This window comes from Pan troglodytes, chromosome 4 (genome assembly GCF_028858775.2).
Source record: "Pan troglodytes isolate AG18354 chromosome 4, NHGRI_mPanTro3-v2.0_pri, whole genome shotgun sequence".
In the NCBI taxonomy this organism is placed as follows: domain Eukaryota; kingdom Metazoa; phylum Chordata; class Mammalia; order Primates; family Hominidae; genus Pan; species Pan troglodytes.
In genome coordinates this window covers 161,098,169-161,117,338 of record NC_072402.2, presented here as the reverse complement: position 1 = coordinate 161,117,338, position 19,170 = coordinate 161,098,169, and the positions used below count along the sequence as shown (strand labels likewise).

The 19,170-nt window shown below is 36.7% G+C and overlaps 1 long non-coding RNA gene across 1 annotated transcript in view; it reads left to right on the top strand.

Moving 5' to 3' along the window:
* Positions 1–19,170, top strand: part of LOC104006625 (uncharacterized) — a 645,150-nt gene that overhangs the window by 1,936 nt on the left and 624,044 nt on the right. Inside the window, exons 2-3 of the long non-coding RNA XR_010157400.1 lie at positions 6,684–6,776; positions 9,794–9,911. This is a non-coding gene — a long non-coding RNA (uncharacterized LOC104006625). The remainder of the gene's footprint in view (positions 1–6,683; positions 6,777–9,793; positions 9,912–19,170) is intronic.

Sequence of the window (19,170 nt, the reverse complement as noted above, 5' to 3'; positions counted from 1 at the left end):
CTTCTGTTTTCAGCCTAGGAGGATAATCAGAGTATTAGAACTGTTTATTTAACACAGATAAAAATATCTAAATTGCATGTATTAATTTCTATACGTTTTTATACTTGAAATTTTCACTTGAGGGCTTTTAGGTAATATATAATTGTTTATATAATACAATATTTTCTCATACATTAGAATATTTTTACTTTTTATTAAAATCTCTCACATAAAAATATTTCAGTAGTACTGGAGAGACATTAATTAAATATAAATCAAGTCAAATTGAAATTCTTTACTTTTCTTCCTCCCTTAACCCCCTCTGCCATTTTCACTTCAAAATGTTAGAATATAGACCATCATTTAAATAATTGAAAGACCTAATTAGCAAAATGTGGAAATGTAATACTCAGTTATCCACTCTTGTAAAATAAAGATAATGAGCCCTTCGTTAACTATGATTTTATTTTTAAAGAAGTGTGGATTTAATCATGAATTCCTATTAAAAATTTGTTAAATGACTGACTTCTGGGGTATATTCTAGGCTCAATGATGTATTCAATTCCTATCCTCATACCTTCTTCTCCATTAACAGTTAAGTACAACAAGAACTAATGGTCAGAATAATGGCCTTGAGGCTGGGCAAGAATCCAGGCAGTAACGGGAAGATGTAATCATATTCTCCGCATGGTAGGCTATAGACATGCCTTTCAACAACAAAGATTATAACAAGCAGGTATAAAACAGTGGTGGTGTGTCAAATACTGCCCTGACTCACAGGGAAATTCCCGGTTGGCTTTGTTTGTTTCCATCTTGGAGATGTGGGAGTCTGTGCCTTCCCTCCTGCACACAATGTCCAATCACCTTACCCTCTTTTCAGGCTCCCTAATAAATGTCCGGTACTTTTGTGTGTAGCCTTGTCCAACTATGATAAGGGCCAAGGAAGTGAGGGTCAAAAAGATCTCAGCTGAGTTCCCTTCTGCTTTCTGATCCTTCCTGTAACTATGCATTACAGCCTCCTCCACTTCTCTAGCTGTTCTCTAGTGCATCTAGTCTATCTTATTCATTTGAAGTTAACTTGCTTGTCAGTGGCTTCTTTAATTCTTTATTAGTTTATGGGACACCAGTGAAATTAAGTATGGTTGGGAGGAGAAAGAGAGAGAAGGATACATAAAAAACATAGATTAACAATTCCATGAATATCCTTCTACTTAGAGGTTCTAGCTACCACTTCTATACTCAGATAAAGTAACCCCTTCCAATTAATTGAGGTTTTACTATATATTTCATGAAAAACTAAATTTTTGACTCATTAAGTAATCACTGCTATATAAAGGCACTGGGTCACATTAGAGGGGGATCCTCTGTTCTCTAATGGCTTTAGACTCTGTTGAGTACAAAGCTTAAAGCCAAGACCAGCCAAAAACATACTATATACGGTTTGCATTTATTATATATTTCCCATGTGCCAGGTCATCGTGCTGAACTTAAACACACCTGCCTTTGACAACTCCGATATTTTTATTCTCTTCAGAAATGTGGGATATTTTATATATCTCATGTTTAGTAACTGTTTACTATTTACTAAATATACTTTACACAAAACTTGAATTTGGATTTTTCTGCAGTTTTTTAAAAAGTTTCTATTTCAGAACATTTAAGTCTCATTACTCAGCTTCAATAATCAACATTTTGCCCATGTTGACTGTTTACTTTGTTTGTCTATCAACAAGTATTTCTTGAGAACTTTGTAAGTGCCAGACCATTGTATTTTGTAATCCCAGATAAAAAATGCTGCTACAGCTTTTGAGCCACAGGATGTGTTGGCTACTGTTCTCTGTGAACGTAAGACGTCAGAAGGTTCAGCTGGGTCATTGTCCTCCAGTCAGAAGCCAGCACTGCAGGTGTCTCTGTTTTCTCCTGCTTTGGAAGGAGAAGGAATGGGAAGGCGAGAACAATTTCATTTCTTATCCAGGTTTCTGCCTAGATTGCTAACCTTCCTCCCCCAAAAGCAAACACACACACACACCCAAACACACACACACACACACACACCCCCCATGTACACAAAACGTTTTGGCGAAGTTGAGAATTGGACTTAAGGCCTTCCTTGTTTCACGTTACTACCTTCCTTATCTTTCTAGCCTTTTAACTCTTTTATCCCCCTCTCTAATTTTGCCAACCCTTTTCTCTTTTCTCTCCCCAAACCTCAGTTTTCTAATAATTAGTACATCCCAAGGTTGTTTTTCACTGCCTGTACTGTTGGTAGGGTCAGAGCCTCTTCGTGGCTTTCAGGTTCTATGGCTGGTAGAGGGCAGTGAGGAGCCCTCCTTTGGCATTCCAAGGGTTGGTGGGTGAGTGTGGAGGAAAAACACCCAAGTTAGGGTAATGTATTCCACATTACAGTTTGTCTTCAAATCAAACAAAACAAAGCAAAACAAATAAAAAACTTTCCAGGGAAATGCATGAATAACCATAAAAATAAGTGCTATGACAGAGCCATGCATAGGGTATCAGGGGAACACACAAGAAGACTTAAACAAAATCAGGGGGGGTCAGGGAAGGAGTGAAGGGAAGGGATCTTTGTAGAAGTCTTCCAAGATACTGTGACTCCTGATCTGAGTTTTTTAGTGATTTAGCCAAGTGAAGAGGCTGGTGCAAAGGGCATTGCAGACAAAATCAACAGTATGTGCAAAGGCACAATAGAAAGAGAGAATAAACTGATTTCTGCAAATGAAATAGAGATTACTCTGGCTAAAGTACAGAGGCTGTGGAGGAGGTGGTTTAGCAGTGAAACTGGGGAGAGAAGCAGTTGCTTATGTTGAGGGGCCATGTATACCGTGTATACCATTCTTGAAATGTTGGACTTTGCAGACTTTGGGGAACCAACCATGGAATTTAAAAAGAACACCACAATTGGGTATGTGATTTGGGATGACCACTTGGCATCAGGGTGAAGATTGGAGAGATGGGCCAAGACTGGAGGCAGGAAGAACAGTTTAAAGGTCATTGCCTTAACCTAGGAAAAAACAGAAGGTTGCATTGAACTTTAGCAAAAGTTTGAATTGGGGTTCTATTCATGTATTTATCAGAGAATACAGAAAAAAGACCGGGTTTGCTGGAGGAAAACTGTAAGTTCAAGATGTCTGAGGGACTTCCAGGTGGAGGTGTTGAAAAGGCAGCTAGAGAAACATTTGTTGCTGCAGGTGTCTTTGGGATTCATCAGAAATAGGGGGTGATTTGAGTCATGGAAATAGATCAGTTCAGGAGAGTTGAAGATGATAAATCTGAAGAGAGAATCTAGGGAAAAGGAGTCTCCAAAGGGAATCTAAGAGAAGAGAGAGACAGAAGAGGGAAATAAGAAGAGAGGATGTTACAGGAATCAGGAGACAGTGTTTCAAGGAGAGAGTGAGCACCAGTATCTGATGCTGCAGAGAGGATAAAACAGTATGAACAAGAAAGAGAGAATATGAAACCAATGAGTATATAAGCCATTCTTGCAATGAACTTGACTATAAGGGGTAGAGGCAATGGCCAGAGGGTGGACATGGTGATGAGAAAGAGAGTTTGCTTTTCAAAGATGAGCTAGATATGTGCCTGTTTAAATGATGTCAGGAAGGAACCAGCAGGTTAAAGATGTATCTGACTGCTGGAACAATCTGAAGCCTCATATGACACTGGTCAATTTAATTGACACTAGTCGATTTACACTCAGTCAGCTGTATTGTTATAGAAGCTTCTATTCAAATACAGACTACAATGGAAGCAAACAACCCAAAAGAGTAGAAATTCTATGTATTTAGCATGCTTAAAATTCTCTGAGTAGATGTTAAGAATGATCACAAAATGTTTTATAAATGTTTTTGTTTTCTATAGTGATTTTTTATGCCTGATTTTTAGTTTCAAATTATTCAAAGGTCTCTTCCTGATTTAAAATATTCTCACTTGTCAAGTTTAGGAGCTTTACATCAGTATTGAAGTAAGACTAATAAATAAAAACATGAATTTTATGTACCCTTATGTAGTGAAAATATGATGGAACAGCACATCAGTTTGTTCAAGCCCCCTTAAAATATCTAGCTTTTGTTGGAAGTCACCCATGCATAGATTTAGGTCAAATAGAATAAAATCTTTAGGTACCTTATGAATGTTTCTATTTTTAATGGAAATATATATTTCCATCATGTAATGATAAACACAGTATGTGTGGGTGCGAAAATACTTGGAAGTGGTAATAGTGCCAAATCACATTGGTGCAGATTTTTATATGAAATTTTCTGTAATTCCTGGCCTTATAGAAGAACTTCTAATAACTAATAGCAGCGATTTGGCTGAGGCGCTAAGGGACCGACTACAGTCTGGGTCCCAGTTTCTCTACTTACAAGCTTTTAGCCTCAAGATCTTCATATTTTGAATAACAGTACTACCCAAAAGGTTGTTGTAAGGATTAATTGAGCTAATAGGTGGAAAAAAGTACATGTAAGTGCTCAACAAATGTTAGATATTATTATTTTCTGTAGAAATAAGTCATCTTCCGAGAGAGAAATAAATTACAACCCATGGCACTGCTGACATCAATAAATGGGCAATTTTATCAGGGTCTTTGTCCTTACAATAACATTAGTCTTCCCGTTGTTCTGACCATAAAGTGGACTTCATCTCCTAAGACCACATAAACTGGGAAAAGTTGACCTAATACAAATCAGCTAATAAACATAAACCAATATTTTTGTTTTTTCTTTGGTCTTCTGTTTTCCTTAAGTGGATTGTCCCTTATGCATGAAGGCAAATGATGATCCCATGAGAGATAACGGTACCTTCTCTTTTTGGTAAATTTTGTAGTTTACAAAGGACTTTCACATTTATTTTGTCATGCAATCTTTCCAGAATCCTTGCCAGATTTTCAGGACGGGGTTTATGTATTAGTTGGCTAGGGTTGCCAAACAAAATTCCATAGACTGAGTGGCTTAAACAACAGAAATTTATTTTGTTGCCGATCTGGAGGCGGGAAGACCAAGACCAAGGTGTCATTAAGTGTGGTTTCTTCTGAGGTCTCTTCTTGGCTTGCAGATGGCCACCTTCTTACTCTGTCTTCACATGGTCTGTGGGTGTCTCTTCTTGTAAGGATGCCAGTTATATGGGATTTATCTCAATTATGTGTTTAAAGGCCCTGGTTTCAAATAGAGTCACATTGGAAGTCAGGGCTTCAACATATGAATTTTAGGGGGATACAGTTCAGTCTACAACAGATTGTGACGCATATCTTTTTGGGAGAGAACAATAAAGCCAGAGAGGTTCAATAATTTACTCAAGGTCGCTTGGCTTGTGGATCATGAGTTAGGACTAAGCTCAAGACTTTTCATTCTCCTGTTGTTTCCCATTGCACGTCTCACATTCCCTTCCGGAATTACTTCTCCAGAAATGTTTTCTTAATGGCATGTGTTTATGAAATGATTTCAAGTTCATGAACAAAGAAGTGCTATTTTATCTACCTATGAAAACTAAGCTCAGAATTTTATTGCTTAGTTGCACTTTGCTCTGCTCAACTGAATTCACTGTCTTAGACTTCACTATTGATATATATGTATATATATAATATACATATATATAATACACATATATTATATATATTATATATAATATACATATATAATATATAATACACATATATTATATGTGTTATATATAATATACATATATAATATGCATATTATATATTATATACATATATTATATATAAAATGTGTATAATATATAATATGTGTATTATATATAACATATATGTATATTATATATAGTATATATAACATATATACTATATATAATATACATGTATTATATATAATACATTATATTATATAGTATATAATATAATATATTATATAGTATATAATATATATTATATAATATATATAATATATAACATAATATATTATATAATATATAACATATAATATATTATATAATATATAACATTATATATAACATATATGTTATATATAACATATAATATATTATATAACATAATATATAACATATATGTTATATATAACATATAATATATTATATATAACATATATATTATATATAACATATAATATATATTATATATAACATAATATATATTATATATAATATGTTATATATAATATATATTATATATAACATATAATATATATTATATATAACATATAATATATATTATATATAACATATAATATATATTATATATATAACATATAATATATATTATATATAACATAATATATATTATATATAACATATAATATATATTATATATAACATAATATATATTATATATAACATATAATATATATTATATATATAACATATAATATATATTATGTATAACATAATATATATTATATATATAACATATAATATATATTATGTATAACATAATATATATTATATATATAACATATAATATATATTATATATAACATATATTATATGTAACATATATAATATATATATACATGTATATTTTATATATAATATATATATATTCTTTTTGAGACAGGGTCTTGCTCTGTCATCCAGGCTGGAGTGCAGTGGAACAATCATTAACTCACTGTAACCTCAAACTCCTTGTGATCCTTCTGCCTCAGCCTCCCCAGTAGCTAGGACTACAGGCATGCACCATCATGCCTGGCTAATTTTTGTTTTATTTTATTTTGTAGATACAGGGTCTCACTATGTTACCCAGGCTGGTCTTGAACTCCTGGGCTCAAGCAATCCTCCCACTTTGGCCTCTCAAAGCACTGGGATTACAGGTATGAGCCACCGTGCCTGACAACTATTAATTTTTAGACAATCATTTCACAATAAATTTTGAACTATTTTCAGTAATTAAGGGCTAACTTGTTCAAATACTCACTAGCACATCAGTCCCTTAACAATAAGCATTTTAAAAAGGAAAAGGGCCTATTATGAAGTTTCTGGTGAAGGATATGATATTAAAAAGCCCTCTTGGGCCAATAACTAATTATTGCTGCAGTTTCAAATTTTCTTTCTTTTTTTTTAAAAAAAAAAACAGTGGAACTCCTACGGACATCTTGTGAATATCAAAACAAATAAAATGTCCACTGTGGAACAGAGAGTCTCAGTTTCTCTGCCCTCCACCAACCCCCAGTTCATGAGAAGCAGCCCTCTAATTCATCTCTCTCCCATAAGGCTCAAAAATGTTGCATTATTCATCTTATCACTGAAAGTTTGTACGCTTTAATATCTCCCCATTTCCCCCACTCCCAGCCCTAACAATCACCTTTCTACTGTTCAGGGAATCTAATATACAGCATAGTAATGACAGTTAAAATGAGCAGAGAATATGAAGTCTCCATCAGTAAAACTCATAAAATTTTTTTTCTCTATCCAAAAACAAAACCAACATTTTATTTTTATTTTTTATTTTTCCATAAGTTATTGGGGTACGGGTGGTATTTGGTTACATGAGTAAGTTCTTTCGTTCTTTCATGGTAATTTGTGATATTTTGGTGCACCCATCACCTGAGCAGTATACACTGCACCATATTTGTAGTCTTTTATCCCTCACCCATCTCACACTCTTCCCCCCAAGTCCCCAGAGTCCATTGTATCATTGTATCATTCTTATGCCTTTGTGTCCTCATAGCTTAGCTCCCACATATCAGTGAAGACATACAATATTTGGTTTGCCATTCCTGAGTTACCTCACTTAGAATAATAATCTACAATCTCATCCAGGTCACTGCAAATGCTGTTAATTCATTCCTTTTTATGGCTGAGTAGTATTCCATTGTGTAAATACATATATATGTCACAGTTTCTTTATCCACTCATTGACTGTTGGGCACTTGAGTCGGTTCCACGGTTTTGCAGTTGTGAATTGTGCTGCTATAAACGTGTGTGCAAGTTTCTTTTTCGAATAATGACTTCTTTTCCTCTGGGTAGATACCCAGTAGTGGGATTGCTGGATCAAATGGTAGTTCTACCTTTAGTTCTTTAAGGAATCTCCACACTGTTTTCCATAGTGGCTATACTAGTTTACATTCCCACCAACGCTGTAGAAGCATTCCCTGATAACCGCATCCATGCCAACATCTACTGTTTTTTGATTTTTTGATTATGGTCATTCTTGCAGGAGTAAGGTGGTATTGCATTGTGGTTTTGATTTGCATTTCCCTGACCATTAGTGATGTTAAGCATTTTTTCTTTTTCATATGTTTGTTGGCCATTTGTATATCTTCTTTTGAGAATTGTCTATTCATGTCCTTAGCCCACTTTTTGATGAGATTGTTTTTTTCTTACTGATTTGTTTGAGTTCATTGTAGATTCTGGATATTTGTCCTTTGTCAGATGTATAGATTGTGAAGATTTTCTCCCACTCTGTGGGTTGTCTGTTTACTCTGCTGACTGTTCCTTTTGCCGTGCAAAAGCTCTTTAGTTTAATTAGGTCCCAGCTATTTATCTTTGTTTTTATTGCATTTGCGCTTGGGTTCTTGGTCATGAAATCCTTGCCTAAGCCAAAGTCTAGAAGGATTTTTCTAATGTTATCTTCAGAATTTTTATAGCTTCAGGTCTTAGGTTTAAGTCTTTGATCCACCTTGAGTTGATTTTTGTATGAGGTGAGAGATGAGGATCCAGTTTCATTCTCTTACATGTGACTAGCCAATTATCCCAGCATCATTTGTTGAAAAGGGTGTCCTTTCCCCACTTTATGTTTTTGTCTGCTTTGTCAAAGATCAGTTGGCTGTATTTGGGTTTCTGGGTTCTCTATTCTGTTCCATTGGTATATGTGCCTATTTTATACCAGTACCATGCTGTTTTGGTGACTACGGCCTTATGATGTAGTTTGAAATCAGGTAGTGTGATGCCTTCAGATTTGTTCTTTTTGCTTAGTCTTGCTTTGGCTGTGCATGCTCTTTTTTGATTCCATATTAATTTTAGAGTTGTTTTTTCTAATTCTGTGAAGAATTATGGTGGTATTTTGATGGGGATTGCATTGAATTTATAGATTGCTTTTGGCAGTATGGTCATTTTCACAATATTGATTCTACCCATCCATGAGCATGGGATGTGTTTCCATTTGTTTGTGTCGTCTATGATTTCTTTCAGCAGTGTTGTGTAGTTTTTCCTTGTAGGGGTTTTTTGACTCTTTGGTTAGGTATATTCCTAAGTATTTAATTTTTTTTGCAGCTATTGTAAAAGGGGTTAAGTTCTTGATTTGATTCTCAGCTTGGTTGCTGTTGATGTATAGAAGAGCTAACGATTTGTGTACATTAATCTTGTATCTGGAAACTTTGCTGAATTCTTTTTATCAGTTCTAGCAGCTTTCTGGAGTAGTCTTTAGGGTTTTCAAAGTAAACAGTCATATCGTCAGGAAACAGTGACAGTTTGACTTCCTCTTTACTGATTTGGATGCCCTTTATTTCTTTCTGCTGTCTGAATGTCCTGGCTAGGACTTCCAGTACTGTGTTGAAGAGGAGTGGTGAGAGTGGGTGTCCTTGTCTTGTTCCCGGTCTCAGAGGGAATGCTTTCAACTTCTCCCCATTCAGTATTACAGTATTATGTTAGCTGTGGGTTTGTCATAAATGGCTTTTATTACATTAAAGTATGTCCCTTGTATGCCGATTTTGCTGAGTTTTAATCATAAAGGGATGCTGGATTTTGTCATATGCTTTTTCTGCATCTATCGAGATGATCATGTAATTTTTGTTTTTAATTCTGTTTATGTGGTGTATCACATTTATTGACTTGCATATGTTCTTTTTATCTTATCTTATTTTATTTATTTGTTTATTTTTTGAGATAGGGTCTTACTCTGTCACCCAGGCTGGAGTACAGTGGTGTGATATCGGCTCACTGCAACCTCTGCCTACCTGGTTCAAGTGATTCTCCTGCCTCAGCCTCCCGAGTAGCTGGGACTACAGGTATGTGCCACCATGCCTGGCTAATTTTTTGTATTTTTAGTGGAGACGGGATTTCACCATGTTGGCCAGGCTGGTCTTTAACTCCTGTCCTCAAGTAATCCGCCTGCCTCGGCCTTCCAAACTGCTGGGATTACAGGCATAAGCAACTGCGCCAAGCCCCTTAATTATAATATTTTCATGGCCTCTTTAGAGTTTTCTATATATAAAATCATAAAACCAAGATAATTTTACTTTTTAGTTTCCAGTTTGTTTTTTTGTTTGTTTTTGAGACAGAGTGTTGCCCAGGCTGGAGTGCAGTGGTGCGATTTCAACTCACTGCAGCCTCCGCCTCAGCCTCCTAAGTAGCTGGGATTATAGACATGCACCACCATGCCTGGCTAATTTTTGTATTTTTAGTAGAGATGGGGTTTTGCCATGTTGGCCAGGCTGGTCTCAAACTCCCGACCTCAGGTGACCCACCCACCTTGGCCTCCCAAAGTGCTGGGATTACAGGCATGAACCACTGCGCCTGGCCTTTATTTCTAATTCGAATGCTGTATTAATCAGGGTTCTTTAGAGAAACAGTACTAATAAAATATATATATATATAAATATGTATTACATATGTATAAAATGTGAATTTACATAATATGTAAAGTGAGAATTGGTTCATATGATTATGGAGGCTGAAAAGTCCCATTATCTTGCAGACAGCAGTCTGCAAGCTGGAGATAAAAGAAAGCCAGTGTTGTAATTCAGTTCATATCTGAAGGTCTGAGAAAGAGGGAAGCTAATGGTGTATCTCCCAATCTGAGTCTGAAGGCCTGAGAACCAAAGATGGGAGGAAAACTGGTGTAAGGCTACAGTCCAAAGACCTGAGAACCAGGAGCTTTGATATTTGAGGGCAAGAGAAAAATGGATGTCCCACCTCAAGAAGAAAGAGTGAATTGTCCCTTCTGCCTTTTTGTTCAGTTCAGTCCCTCAACAGATTAGATGATGCCTACCTACACTGGTAAGGGCAGATCTTCTTTACTCAGTCTACCGGTTCAAATGCTAATCTCTTCCAGAAACACCCCCACAGACACACCAGAAATAATATTTTATCAGCTATCTTTGTATTCCTTAGCTCAGTCAAGTTGACACATTAAATTGACCATCAAAAATGCCTTTTATTTATTTTTCTTGTCTAATTGTTCTTACTAGGACTATGTGGAATATTGAAAGCAGGCAGTTTTTCCTGATAAAAGAGAATAAACTTTTAGTCTTTCAACCACTGAATATGAAGTCAGCTGTGGGCTTTTCATTTATGGTTTGTTATGGGAAAGTAATTTTTTAAATTCCTAGTTTGTTGAGTGATTTCATCATGAGTGTTCAGTTTTGTCAAATGCTCTTTCTGCCTCAATTGAGATGATCATACAGTTTTTTCCCTTTCATTCTGTTAATGTGGTGTATTACACTGGTTTTTGCGTAATGAACAACCTTGGTATTGATTCTTTTTTAAACGCTTGATAGAATTCACCAGTGATGCCATCTCGACATGGACTTTTCTCATGGAAAGTTTTAAAATTACTAAACTTATTATATTTAATTATTGTAAGGTTATTCAGATTTTATATTTCTTTTTGAGTTAATTTTGAAAGTTTGTATGTTTCTAGAAATTTTTCTATTTCATCCAAGTTATCTAACTTGTTAGCGTATAGTTGTGAATATTATTTCTTTGTAATTCTTTTTATTTTATTGAGGTTGGTTGTGATATCCCTCTTTCATTCCTGATTTTTGTGATTTGAATTTTATTTTTTTCTGGCCAATTTAGTTAAGTTTGTGGGTTTTTTTTTTGATGGAGTCTCACTCTGTTGCCCATGCTGGAGTGCGGTGGCATGATCTCAGCTCACTGCAGCCTCCACCTCCTGGGTTCAAGCGATTCTTGTGCCTCAGCCTCCCGAGTAGCTGGGATTACAGGTGCACACCACTATGACAAGCTAATTTTTGTATTTTTTAGTAGAGATGGGGTTTCACCATGTTGGGCAAACTGGTTTCAAACTCCTGACCTCAGGTGATCCTACTGCCTTGGCTTCCCAACGTGCTGGGATTACAGGTGTGAGCCACCATTCCTAGCCAAGGTTTGTCATTTTAGTTCATCTTTGCAAACAATTTTTGTGTTTTTAAAAATCTGCTCAGTGTTTTTCTCTTCTCTATTTTATTTATTTTCATTTTAACCTTATTATTTCCATCCTTGGTTTTGCTTTGATTTTAGTGGAAGGTGACATTGTTGAGTGGAGATTTTTTTTTTTTTAAAAAGCATTTAAAGCTATAAATTTCCCTCTGAGCACTTCTTTAGTTGCATCTATAAGCTTTGGTATGTTGTTTTTATTTTCATTCATCACATGGGATTTTCAAATTTAAATTTTTTATCTGTCCCATTGGTTGTTTGAGAGTCTCTTGTTTAATTTTCAATTATTTTGTGGATGTCTCAAACTTTCTCTCATTGTTATTTTCTAATTTTATTTCTTTGTAGTTGGAGAATATATTTTGCATGATTTTAATTCCTTTACATTTATTGAGACCTGGCTTATGACCTAGTCTATGGTTTATTCTTAAAAATGTTCTATTTGTGCCTTAGAAGAATGTGTACTGGCCAGGTACAGTGGGTCACACTTATAATCCCAGCATTTTGAGAGGCTGTGGCAGAGAATCATTTGAGGACAAGAGTTCGAGACCAGCTGAGCAGCACAGCAAGACCACATCTCTATTAAAAAATAATAATAATAAGAAGAAGAATGTGTATTTAGCTGTTGTTGGGTGGAGTATTCTATAGATGTATGTTAGGTCTAATTCACTTATGGTGTTGTTCAAGTCTTCGGTTTCCTGTTAAATCTTCTGCATAATTGTTTTATTCATCATTGAAAGCAGAGTATAAAGTATCCAGCTTTTATTGTGGAATTGTCTATTTTACCTTTCAATTCCATGAGTTTTTGCTTCATGTATTTTTTAGATCATTTTAAGTTTCTCTATAGTAACTTTTCATACAGTTTTTTTTTCTTGTTATGATTTTTTTTGGATGGATTTTGAAACCCCTGCATTTTATAATTGATTTATCTCCAGGGAAATTATGCCATAATGACAGTATTAAACTAAATAGCAATTAGTAAGGTAAATCATTTGCTATATCCATTTGTTTATTATTTTGCAACACTTTATTGTATTCTATCATCACTGAGGTTAAAAATATGTGTGTATGGGATTCTTTTTATATATATAGTTATATACCGAGGTGTGTGTGTGTGTGTGTGTGTGTATTACATAGAAAGAAGTCATAACAGTTTCCTGAGAACAGTAAGTCATATACATCGAAGTCTGTGGATAACTTGAGCTTTCCTGGTGTAGAGGAAAGGGGTTGTAGAAGGGTTTTTTCCTCTGAAATGCTTGTTATATGTGGAAGTGGTATGGCAAACTCTGCTGTAGATAGTTTGGAGTCTTGGCTACCTCATAAAACATGGAATGAAAAATTTGTCTTGAAAATTACTGATAATGGTAAGTATAACTAGGCATTGCATGTTTATTTTTAAAAAGTCTTATTGCTCTAAAATATGGAATGCTAATATATACTCCCCATCCAAAGAATTTGTTTTCGGAAATTCTTACTTATATTCTCCTCTTGCCATCCTGCCATCTCTCTTCTCTCCCCCGTTTCCCATCCCTGCCAGGTCGACTCACCATAAGTAGAAAAAGTAGAAAAATCTCACCATAAGTAGAAAAATCTCTTCATTAAATCTTATCTGTACCATGCTATCATCCCCATGGTTCTTATATCTGCTACAAAATAGCTAATCTAAAAAACTAACTTGTACCAATATAATGTGTTAGTCCTGTTTTGGTTATCAATGGCTACATAAAAACAAAACAAAACACCAAAAATTGAGAAAAAAAAAGCCCCAAAATGAAGTGAACTAAAGATATGATGTCATTTGCTTTACCATCAATTCTGTAACTTGGGAAGACATGTGGACAGCTCATTTCTGCTACACTTGGCTAGAGGCAGCTCAAGTGGCTTGGAGGCTGGGTACCAGAATCTTCTGAAGACTTCACTTGCTTACATGTGTGGCTTTAATGCTGGCTGTGAGCTGGAACTTCAACTTTGGTATGGCCAGAATACTTACATGTGGCCTTTCAGTGTGGCTACTTGGCTTCCTTACATGGTGTCTGGGTTCCAAGGATGAGCACAGAGATAGAGAGAGAAAGATAGAGAAAGAGACAGAGAGAGGGAGAGAGCATGCCAGGCAGAAGCTTTATTGTCTTTTATGAACTAGTCACAAAAGTCATGCAGCATCTGTTCTGTTGTTTTCTTGTTGGCCAAGGCAGTCCAAACAGCCTACCTCAATTCAAGGAAAATGAAAAGAGGCTCCAAATCTTGATGGGGAGTGGTAACGATCTGGTAGAGTGTGTGAAAGCAGAAATATTGCTGTGGCTATTTTTGGAAAATACAATCTGCCACATTTCTCAATGGTAGTATACAAATTTTAATTAGGCAACATTGGGATCTAAAGGAATTAATGTCAAAGTTGGAATTTTAGACAATAAAGCATACCTCTCAGGGAGATATTTAGGCAGCATGTTCAATAACTTTCAAATACTGTGGAGGCAACCACATATGCTGCAATACCTGGGCCAGTTCTGTAAAGAAACAATCAAGTTTTCTTTTCTTTTCTTTTTTTTTTTTTGAGAGGGAGTCTCACTCTGTTGCCCAGGCTGGAGTGCAGTGGCTCCATCTCGGCTCACTGCAAGCTCCACCTCCTGGGTTCACGCCATTCTCCTGCCTCAGCCTCCCAAGTAGCTAGGAATACATGCGCCCGCCACCACACCCGGCTAATTTTTTGTATTTTTAGTAGAGACAGGGTTTCACTGTGTTGGTCAGGATGGTCTCAATCTCCTGACCTTGTGATCCGCCCACCTTGGCCTCCCAAAGTGCTGAGATTACAGATGTGAGCCGCCACACCTGGTGGAAACAATCAACTTTTGTAAGGACCAAGTGAGCCCAGCTTTCCATGCAAAGTAGAATTTATTTTTGTAAATTTAATAATCTCAAAATATGAAGAGAGTGTTTTAAGAAGCCTGTTGTCACCGCTGCTTCAACTTGTACAGACATATTGCCATCCAAAATGATCAAAATATTATCAGTGTGGGTTCTCTTTTAAAACTCTGAAATCACCTAAGTATAAAATTAGTACAGATTAGACAGTTTGTAAGATGTATATCGAAAAAAGTAGTATGTCAAGGAAAGTCAGAAAAGGAAATGGACTTGAAAGTCATCTAAAATTCTATAAAGAAAGAATGATTCTATTGCAACTGAGTGCCAAGAATATCAGCAGTGCCTTCTTCATGCTGTTTTTGAACTTAAAGGCTAAAAGTGATTGACATTTCTATAACCAGGCCTGATAATTTCCATGGTCAATACGTGTCCATTGAGAAAGTTCCATAGCTGGTGGGGAAAAGAACTATGCCAAAATTTTTTTGTTTGTCCCTTTGCCAATCAGAAATTTCTAGAAATGGACACATTTTACACTTTTATGCAAATACCGGTCTAATTACTGGCACCAAATACTGAAAATTACTGGAATAGAGCACTAAGTGAATATTGGGTTGTGAGAGTTAGTTATGATTCTGATTTGAGAAGAAAGAGATTGTTGCTTCATACTCTTTTTTTTTAAGATGGAGTCTCACTCTGTCACCAGGCTGGAGTGCAGTGGCAGGATCTCGGCTCACTGCAACCTCCAACTCCCTGGTTCAAGTGATTCTCCTGCCTCAGCCTCCCGAGTAGCTGGGATTACAGGCAGGCACCACCACGCCCAGCTAATTTTTGTGTATTTCGTAGAGACGGGGTTTTGACGGCTGTTATAGTCCGTTGTTGTCACTCCCTGTTTACTCCCATGAGTTGAAGGTTAAAGGTTAGGGAAACCCAAAGTTATCAGTTAACCAGAATACTTGACTAATTCTCCTTTACCGTTCCTCTGGACAAAGGGCCTTTATTTTATACGTAATCTCAAGACTATTGTGATAGGTACAGGGAGTTCTTGTTAAGTAAGTGCTCAGGATCCAAGTTACTCCACAGTTAGAATAAATGTGTAAATGAATGTACTCACTAATGAACCAAACACTTATGAAATTAGTCTCATCTAAGTGATTCAATCATTAGCACTTGTTTCTAGCCCACCCATCAGGTCAATTATTGGGGAGCCTGCCCCCAGTAGTCAACATAGGTTCTTTTCTGTTTTACCTAAGCGTCAGCCAGGTTGAGAAATAAAGGGACAGAGTACAAAAGAGAGAAATTTTAAAGCTGGGCATTGGGGGGAGGCATCACATGTCAGTAGGTTCCGTGATGCCCCCTGAGCCGTAAAACTGGCAAGTTTTTATTAGTGATTTTCAAAAGGGGAGGGAGTGTACGAATAGGGTGTGGGTCACAGAGATCACATGCTTCACAAGGTAATAGAATATCACAAGGAAAATGGAGGCAGGGCGAGATCACAGGACCACAGGACCGGGGTGAAATTAAAATTGCTAATGAAGTTTTGGGCACACATTGTCATTGATAACGTCTTATCAGGAGACAGGGTTTGAGAGCAGACAACTGGTCTGACCAAAAATTTATTAGGCGGGAATTTTCTCATCCTAATAAGCCTGGGAGCGCTATGGGAGACTGGGGCTTATTTCATCCCTACAGCTTGACCATAAAAGGTGGCTGCCCCCCGAAGCGGCCATTTTAGAGGCCCACCCTCAGGGACGCATTCTCTTTCTCAGGGATGTTCCTTGCTGAGAAAAAGAATTCAGCGATATTTCTCCCATTTGCTTTTGAAAGAAGAGAAATATGGCTCTGTTCCGCCTGGCTCACCAGCGGTCAGAGTTTAACATTATCTCTCTTGTTCCCTGAACATTGCTGTTATCCTGTTCTTTTTTCAAGGTGCCCAGATTTCATATTGTTCAAACACACATGTCCTACAAACAATTTGTGCAGTTAACGCAATCATCACAGGGTCCCGAGGTGACATACATACTCCTCAGCTTATGAGATGACAGGATTAAGAGATTAAAGTAAAGACAGGCATAGGAAATCACAAGGGTATTGATTGGGGAACTGATAAGTGTCCATGAAATCTTCACAATTTATGTTTAGAGATTGCAGTAAAGACAGGCATAAGAAATTATAAAAGTATTAATTTGGGAAACTAATAAGTGTCCATGAAATCTTCACAATCCACGTTCTTCTGCCATGGCTTCAGCCGGTCCCTCCATTCAGGGTCCCTGACTTCCCGCAACAGTCAATGTCAAGCAGAATATGTAATGTAAATAGAACCCAAATATATTACACCATAAATTTGCAAACCTTGTAAAAGGATGATGGCGGCTGGGCGTGGTGGCTCACGCCTGTAATCCCAGCACTTTGGGAGGCTGAGGCGGGCGGATCACAAGGTCAGGAGATCGAGACCATCCTGGTCAACATGGTGAAACCCCATCTCTGCTAAGAATACCAAAAAAAAAAAAAAAAAATAGCTGGGCGTGGTGGCACGTGCCTATAGTCCTGGCTACTCAGGAGGCTGAGGCAGGAGAATGGCGTGAACCCGGGAGGCAGAGGTTGCAGTGAGCTGAGATCGGACCACTGCACTCCAGCCTGGCAAAAGAGCGAGACTCCGTCTGAAAAGAAAAAAAGAAAAAAAGGATGATGGCAACACAGATACTTTAGAAATGAGGGATTTGAATATCAAAGGGTAAGGTAAAGTCCTTGGGAAAATTGATGAAACTCTAGAAGACTTTTCAAAAGTCTGAAAATGGAATATGAAAGAAAGACTGACATAGGAGCTTTCATATAATTTTATCAAAAGGATCATGCCAAAAGCAAAAAGTCAATACTTAATTCTATTTTTGTTTCTTGTAGGAATTAGGACATAATTGTTATTATAAACAAATTTTTAAGTGTAAGATTGATTTTTAAAAAATAATCTTTAGTTTCTCTTTGCAATATGATTGTCCCTATAAAATTTTTCCATTATTTAATAAGAAAGGACATTCCCATTTTTAGTGGATTTAATGTTTCTTTTATGAATTATCTTCAAATAATGACGTTATAAACTGATACTTTTCATCTTGTCAGTTTCTCAAAGGCCTGGATATGAACATATTCTCTCTCCAGGACTGGAACCCTAAAGATACTTCCTAATCCTAAATACTGGTTGATATCACCCTTAACAATTTTTAGAGTTACAGTAGATTCAGTTTAGACATTCTACATTAGATTACAGTTGGACATTCTAGTTAGACATTCCAGTTAGTAACATTCTAGTTAGAGTTTGACATGACCTTGGAGATTTTCCACTGGAGCCCTCCTATCTTCCCGTTGAGGAAACTCAAATCCGACCCTGGTTTCCCTGTTACTGCTCTAGTAACATTGATTCTGTTGTCTCCATATGCTTGGACCTTTCCCAACTTGCGTGTGGGGTCTCATGTAAACAGAATTCTGCCTGAAATGTTTCCCCCGCCCCACACTTCCCTCCACCCTTCTCAATTTTTACCAGCCCTTTAAGATCATTCACTCAATCTCTTAGGAGGAGAGAAAAATAACTTTTTCTGTTTTAAATTTTTTTTTTCCTGGATGCCTTGAATATTATTTATGTCTCTGGCTTAGTAAAATAAAAATATACAATTGAAAATGTTTAGAAAGACCAGGTGTTATGGCCAGCACTTTGGGAGGTGGAAGAAGGAAGATCACTTGAGGCCAGCAGTTCAAAGCCAGCCTGGGAAACAGAATAAGACCCTGTCTCTACCAAAAAAAAAAAAAAAAAAAAGAAAAGAAAAAAATTAGCCAGGCATGGTAGTGTACACCTGTAGTCCTAGCTACATGAGAGGCTGAGGTGGGAAGATCACTTGAGCTCATGAGCTTGAGGTTACAGCAAGCTATGATCACAACACTGTACTTCGGCCTGGACAGCAGAGCGAGATCCTGTCTCATCCTCAAACAGCAGAATCTCACAGCATTTATCAACATGTCTAAAGAGAGACAAAGTACAGCACCTAGGCATGTGTTTCTTTTTGGGGATTTGGTGACATCACAGGAATTGGTGTACAAATACATCGACTGGAATATCCAAGGCGCTTCCCTCTCGGTTTATCATGGAGATGAATCCAAATCCCATGCGCACATTGAACCACTTACAGTGGCCAGTTCCTCGCAAAACCTGGGATTCCTCCTCTGCCGGCTCCAGCAGCTTCCCGGGGTCTTCTCCACCACCTTTGC